The sequence below is a fragment of the Nanorana parkeri genome, unplaced genomic scaffold, assembly GCF_000935625.1.
Source record: "Nanorana parkeri isolate BGI_ZX_2015 unplaced genomic scaffold, ASM93562v1 scaffold1066, whole genome shotgun sequence".
Lineage (NCBI taxonomy): Eukaryota > Metazoa > Chordata > Amphibia > Anura > Dicroglossidae > Nanorana > Nanorana parkeri.
In genome coordinates, this window is record NW_017307334.1 from 324,201 (window position 1) to 331,759 (window position 7,559).

Here is a 7,559-nt window from a genome sequence, read left to right on the forward strand (position 1 = left end):
CCCCCCCTCGCCCCCCTGTAGCGACGCCACTGCTTCTACAAGTTCCCTTCATACAATTTCCATGGTATTATTGCTAACTAAAATTCTGAATACGTACAACAGAGAATGTTCTTTTGTGTCATGGTAAGGAATGATCATGATGCCGAGTATGTATGTGAACAACTTTATATGAGATATATATAGTTCTTTAAAGGAGAACTGTGGGGTCAGTGCTTTTCCCCATAGTTCTCCCCAGGGTAACGGGAGGACACAAACTAGCGTCCTCCAGTGACCCAAAGCTCAGTATACCACGAGCTACAGCTCACGGTATACAGAGATCGCTGCAGCCGTGACAGATCTCGACATTACTGTCGAGATCCACCCAGCTGCGTGATTGACAGCTAGCTCTGCCTATCTAGAGGCAGAGCCAGCTGTACCCGCCCCCGTCCGTTCCGCCAGTCAGCGCTGGAGGATCGGGAAGGGGGTAATGCCTGCAGGGAGCCGTGAGTGACAGTCACGGCTCTGCAGGGACAGGATCGAGAAGATGAGCGAGCAACGGTGTGTGTTCGCTCACTTCCCGATCTATTGGGCCGACGTGTGACAGTCTCATTGTCACACGTCGGCTCGAACTATGAGGCTGAGTGATTTTCACTCACCTCATAGTTCTCCTTTAAAACATTGATGAGAAAGTCACATATTGCCCAGATGTTTGGTCACAGTGTAGCTAGCATGCCCCTGGAAAATTGTTCCTGTTCTAAGCACCACTCTGGTAGAGTGAGCCAAGATCCATCTCCCTGGTTTCTAGCTCTAGCTCAGATGCTGCTGTTGTCTGTTCAGAACATTCCTTATTGCCTTTAACAGCTCAACATGCTTCCACCTGGCAGAATGCAGTGTGTGCATTTAAATGTGAAGTGTCACAGCTTCATTTGCCCGCTGACTTCTTGGCATTTAACTATGGAACAACCTGGGGGCTGGAGTCGGGCAGAAGCTGGGCATCAAACGGATTGATTTAAAGACGTACATGTGTGCTTTCAGGCACCAGAGGGATACCTGGACTTCAGCCCTGTGGTTACTTAAAAAGCATTTCAGGTTGACCTGATCATGTATAATTTATTGAAATGTGACTTTCATAATGATTCAGAGGGAACATGTTAGACTCAGGCTATAAAATATGTTTTGTCAATTTAATAAACACTCATGTGCCTGTTCCCCTAAGCTGCCTGTCAAACATATCAATATTTGCATTGCATGTAAGAGCTATCCAAACACATGCATGATGTAAATGTCAACACAAAATGTTTCAGGTAATCTTTGTTTTGTCTTGGTTACAAAGAAATCAACTGATCTTCATGGAACAAGTTATAAGACAAAATAAATTATTTATGCTATAAACGCAGACTGTTTTAAATCTTAATAGACTATTAAGAAACCTTTACTGAACACCAAAACTTGTATACAGTAAAAAGTGGCATGGTCTGCCAACTCCAGTGTTCAACTCTGCATTTCTTTATACAGTCTTGTTCACGCTCATTATTGTTATCACCAATAATTCTGCCACAAAATAAATAAAAGGTTTTTTTAAAGAGCTACTTAAGGGAATTGTCTAGAAAAATGCTGTTGGCTTTAAAGGAAAGAAGGAGTCCCCAATTGTCACAATCTCCCAGCAGATAACAAAGTAAAGTGGCCCTCTAAGGTTGTAGTATAGGTGAAATCTATAAATACATCAATGCTTGATGCTTCAAGATAACCTGGGACTTGAAGTAATGGGATTGTTAAACAAGAATACAAAGTAACTAATTAAAAGATAAAATAACAAAACCATATTTTGCTTCAATAGTCACCTTCAATCCAGAGATTGCCCCCACAGTACATTTATGCCATTAGATGTCCTCAGTCTGATAGCAAGCATGGACATGCCTCAGCCTACTGCTGGACAGTGAAAGAAGAAGCAGCACAGTAATTCTCTCCCCTCTTTTAAGTTATAATATATCAGACATTTGCACAGATGGAGCTTTGCAGGATGAATGGCCATGCAAATTGTTTATAAATACACCCATTGGTATCAGTGATGGAGAATCACTATGTAGTGACTTGGGATGAATAACATCCATGCAGATGCATTGTAAAAGGATAGCTCGAGGAACGGTTTGTTTTAGAATTATCAGATCTATTCATGTATGTTAGAATTAACATTTTCACAAGGCGATGAAAGAGGTTTCTTACAACCTGTTCAACTAGTTGTGGCTCAATTGCAATAGCTTGTTACTGGGTAATTTATTGCTTTTATTTTACACGAGACATTACATGGAACAAAGGCCTTTCAGTGCAGTGACAATATCATTGGTGCGCTTGGTATTTTCACTGTTCAATGCAACCATAAAATGTATCTATCAAACTCTCTTGGCACATTGTTTCCAAATGATGTATTATGCATTTTTATCTGTCTATTTGCTTCCTGAATTCCTCGCAACTTCACAAATATTTTGTGCTATTCAAAATGTTTCTGGTTATGGCTTAAGTTACTGTTAGCTTTCTGATTGTGTTATGCAAAGTTAATCTTTATATAATAAAACAAAAGGAATTGTGCAAAGTAAAGGAATCGTATGGATTACTCATCAGCTTCACTTGATGAACAATTTATATGTACATTTTTATTCACTTTACATCTGTTTTTTTTAGTTTTCATATTCTCTATTTATAAACACACAATGCTTCACGTGCTTCATGTCACAAAAAAAAAGAGTTCAAGAGCGTGGAAAACCCTATCCCTGAGTTTCGGGAAGTCAAAAATTGCCTTGACGATATTTTGGTGAATGACAAAAACTGACGGCGATATTGTCTGACACACATGACCGTTTCCTAATGATTTGGCAGCCTTGAATTGATTACTCCATATCACCATCTTTCGACTCACAGCTGCTATCCATCTAGAGACCTTGTACTTCCCCCCTCCCCCTTCATGTCCCCACCTATACTGTGCTTTCTCCTACCCTACCTTCCTCTTGTTCCTTCCCAGCCCCTGTCTTCTCCCCCCTCTGTACCTTCTGTAACACTCCTTATCCCTCTCCTCCTCCTATTCCCCCGCACGTTGCTGCTGATTGACGTGCTCCTTTCCCTCTGGACCCCGTGTTATGTTACATGATGTTGTGAGGCCTATGGGCCTCCCTTTCTACAGGATCAGAATACTGAATTGAAATGTTTCCCCTATGGTGATCCTTTCGCTTCGTCCTCTAAAGTTTGCTCATTAGGTCTATACAGCACTGTTCTTATTATGACGTTTTTCAGAACCCTCCATACCAAATCTGTTGGTTACTCACAGTATTCTGCGCAGCACTAAGAATAAATGCTTGCTATATTGTTACCTGTCACATGGCTTGCAAGCCTTGACTTTGTTATCTTTGTATTTTTCATACAAAAAACAAACAAACGAATAAAACCTTTGTGAAAGAAAAAAGACTTCAAACTAAAACACATGCCATGTAAATAAATATAACAGATGAGGAGAAAAGGACCTTACCCCAACAAATCTCAGTCTATGTAGAGTAATACCAGATGCCATAGGTATGGGGCATGTCATTGGCTAGAGGTGATGGTAGCTCATTACTCAGTAATGGAGGGCTGAGTACCTAAATAAGAACAAGGCCCCTTTAAGGTTGGGGGTTCCGGCAGAATTCATCTTCCTGGGCTGCATAGTGGCCATGGATTCCATGGCTGTGTCTAGTATTTAAAGGGCCAGGGGTGATCAAGGGCAGGAGTAATATATTTTTTTCAATTAATGAAATAGACTTATAAGTGACTCTGCCAAGACTCTGCCAGTGTTTGGTCGCATATCCAGCCAGGCTGTCTGCAGCCCTGGCTATCACTAAATGTTTAATAGCCACATCACAGAAGGTGATGGGGGCTACAATACAAAGAAAGAAGACATCTATATTAGCCACAATATTGGTTGACAGTTCATAGGAAAATAAAAGATTCCGTATGCAATGGGTAGACAACATCAGTATAAACAGGAGGTTCCCAATTTACATCCTCACAATCACATAATGCTAGATTAAGCCAATATACTATGTAAAGTTTGGTATCTTCAGTATTAGTTCACCATTTATGGGGTTCTATAACCATCAGACGCCTGTCAATCTTGATATGTCTTAACCATATAAAAGGGAAAGAAGAAAGAAAGGGAAAGTAAAGTGAGGAAAGAAGAACTCTTTTGACATTTTATTTAACTTTTAAGACCATGCAGTGTGGTATTGTAAAAATGAAGCTCACAAACTATACTGATAAACTGTTGCGCCTCTGACTCTGTATGAAGTTGAAGACTTTATTTTTTTAAGAATACATTTTCTTATAACTTTTAGACCTGTTATGGCTGCTACTTCCACTGGTCATATTTAAGTCTACCGCTTGATAAACAATCGGATGTTTCAGCCAAATTACCTAAAAAAAAAAGCTTTTTCTTCCTAGTTGAAATGAATCCGATTGCGGTGCTACTACTGTATTTAAGCTAAATATGAATGTAAAAGTTAAAGATCAATTAACCATTCAAAATATTTAATGAGAGAATACAGTGTCGCTGGCACTATCCATGGAAATCATACTGTTCCGTAACAGGCCTCTCCCAAGCATGTAATTTAAAAGATTGGTGTTTTTACCATGTCATCCTTGAGGTTGCATCATAAAAAATAGCTTGCCTACTAGCCTTGAAAAGAACAGAATTCACACTCCCTTGACTTCATCATGTTTGATGCTAAGTTCGAGTTTTGAGGATTTCAAGCAATAGTCACCAACCCCCAACAAATCAAACCTGGGCAGATTTGTTCATCGCTTGTCTTGAATAGTGAAGGCAAAAATTTAAACAGAACAAATCATTATAAGTATGTGGCACAATTCACTTTGTAGTTCTGTTTTAACACTTGCATGCTACACCGATCAGCCACAACATTAGGACCACCCACCTAATATTGAGTAGGTCCCCCTTTTGCTGGCAAGCTATGACAGCCATGACCTGTTGAAGAATGGACTCTACTAGACCTTTGAAGGTATTCTGTGGTTGGCTGGCACTAAACCCATCAGTAGTAGATCCTTCAAGTCCTGTAAGTTGCATGTGATGCCATTGTTTTCCAATGCAGGGAGCTCACTTTAAAGGAGAACTATGGGGTCAGTGTTTTTTCCCCATAGTTCTCCTTAGGGTAACGGGAGGACACACCCTAAGCTCAGTATACCGCGAGCTACAGCGGGATCCGCCCAGCTGCGTGAGTGACAGCTGGCTCTGCCTATCTAGAGGCAGAGCCAGCTGTACCCGCCCCCAGTCAGCGCTGGCAGATCGGAGCAGGGAGAGGGGAATCCACCCCTCCCCCTGTCACGGCAGAGAGCCGTGACAGGATCGAGAGGTGAGCGAACCTGGTATGTGTTCGCTCACCTCCCGATCTACTGAGGCGACCTGTGACAGTCTCATTGTCACAGGTCGGCTAGAACTATGAGGTGAGTGGAAATCACTCATCTCATAGTTCTCCTTTAATAGTCTATTTTGTTGGCAATGGCTGCTGCATAATTAAATCCTGTCAGATGCTGCAGGCAGCATTTCTGTGATCATGACTAAAACAGACATGACAAGCAAACCTTTCGCAGCCTGGCATACTCATAGACTAAGTAGGCATTAGGAATATCACCTGATTGCTCACTTTTAATGCTCATGTATATTAAAGCCATAGTTGTAGGTGTAATTACTGAGAGTAAATGGAAACCTTTAAAAAAAATTCAAGCGCTAATTTGTAAAAATCAGGGAAAAATGAGTTTATATCTCTCAAATTAAACAAATAATCTGTGGTTGCTATCTGTACTTTTCCAGATGTATTCCACAGCTAACACAGGACCAAACTTAATCTTGTTTAAGGAGTTCAGGTCCTCAGAACGTGTCGGTTTTGTTGTCTTGGCCCCTTAAGCATATAAAAAAAGACTCCAGTATTCCAAAAATAATATGGCTTATACCAGATTAATTACCTATAAATAGGATTTTATATGACTAATGGGGATATAAAGTTAGCCTTGATGAGAAACCATTCTGTCAGTCACATATATCAACAGTATAACAATAACAGATTGAAACCAAGAGACAAGTCTTTTGCTTTCACCTTGCTTATTGATATAGAGCATCCCATATTTTTTTTGCACAGAGCAAAATAAAACAAAAATAATTTACAAAGGACAAATTGAGAAACCTAATGATGTAGGTAAGAAAGTGTTTAAAAGTAACAATCATATAAAATTTGTTTTTGCCTCTGTTGTATCCTTTGTAAAAGCAATTTCTTACTGCAGAGTTAATCATGCACATCATTTCCTTGCCATTCTAGGAGTCACCACTAAGTCTAACATAAAACCAGGCTCTCTTTGACCTTAGATGCCCTGGACAAGGCATAATGTAAAGATGTTCCTGTCTGTGCAGACCATTATTTTTCCATTAAATCCTAAAATAGGTCTAGTAAAGGTTATATGAGGACAAGACTGGGAAATTCCGTGTGGCTAATTTCTTGGTGACTGATAATGTTTTACCAAAAGATATTCCTCCTCCAAAGTAACTCCCTTACAAGAACTGGGTCTGCTATATTTCTCAATAATCCAAGCTTATTACTTGAATGTGCAGTAAAACATTAAAACATTAATAACCAATGATCTCAAGATGTAACCTAAGACACTGTCATATAAGTGATTTTATAAAACAGGAAATGTAACATTTTAGAAATAAAGATGACGATATTTGAGTACAGTAAAAAATTAATTAGCACAGTAAATATCAGCAATTGCACAACCAAAGACACTGATTTTGTAATAATTGTGCTATCAGTGGCAGACTTAAGGAACAAAGGGCCCTGGTGCAAGATTTGTTTATTGGGTCCCCCCCCTATTATTATTATTATACATTTATATAGCTCTGACATATACCACAGTGCTGTACAGAGAATACTGAGCCAGCCTCATCAGTCTCTGCACAGAAGAACTTACACTCTAATGCCCCCACAGTCACACACTGTTATAATTATACATTTATATAGCTCTGACGTATACCACAGTGCTGTACAGAGAATACTGAGCCAGTCACATCAGTCTCTGTACAGAGAAGCTTACACTCTAACGCAGAATGGCACCTGCTGCAGAGGAACTACAGATCCCAGCAATACATTATACAGCAATGCAGAATAGTATATGAATTGGACTCCGGGCTTAATAGTGTACTAGACTCTGGACTTAGTAACGTACTAGACTCTGGACTTAGTAACGTACTAGACTCTGGACTTAGTAACGTACTGGACTCAGGACTTAGTAACGCACTGGACTCAGGACTTAGTAACGCACTGGACTCAGGACTTAGTAACGCACTGGACTCAGGACATAGTAACGCACTGGACTCAGGACTTAGTAACAAATTGGACTCTGGAATTAGTAACGCTCTGGACTTAGGACTTGGTAACGCACTGGACTCTGGACTTAGTAATGCACGTGTAAAGTTCCCTGGTATGATCCATATTTCGAATTAAATTAAATAACAGCACACTGTGTGCAGTTTCTGGGCACCCCCCCCCCTC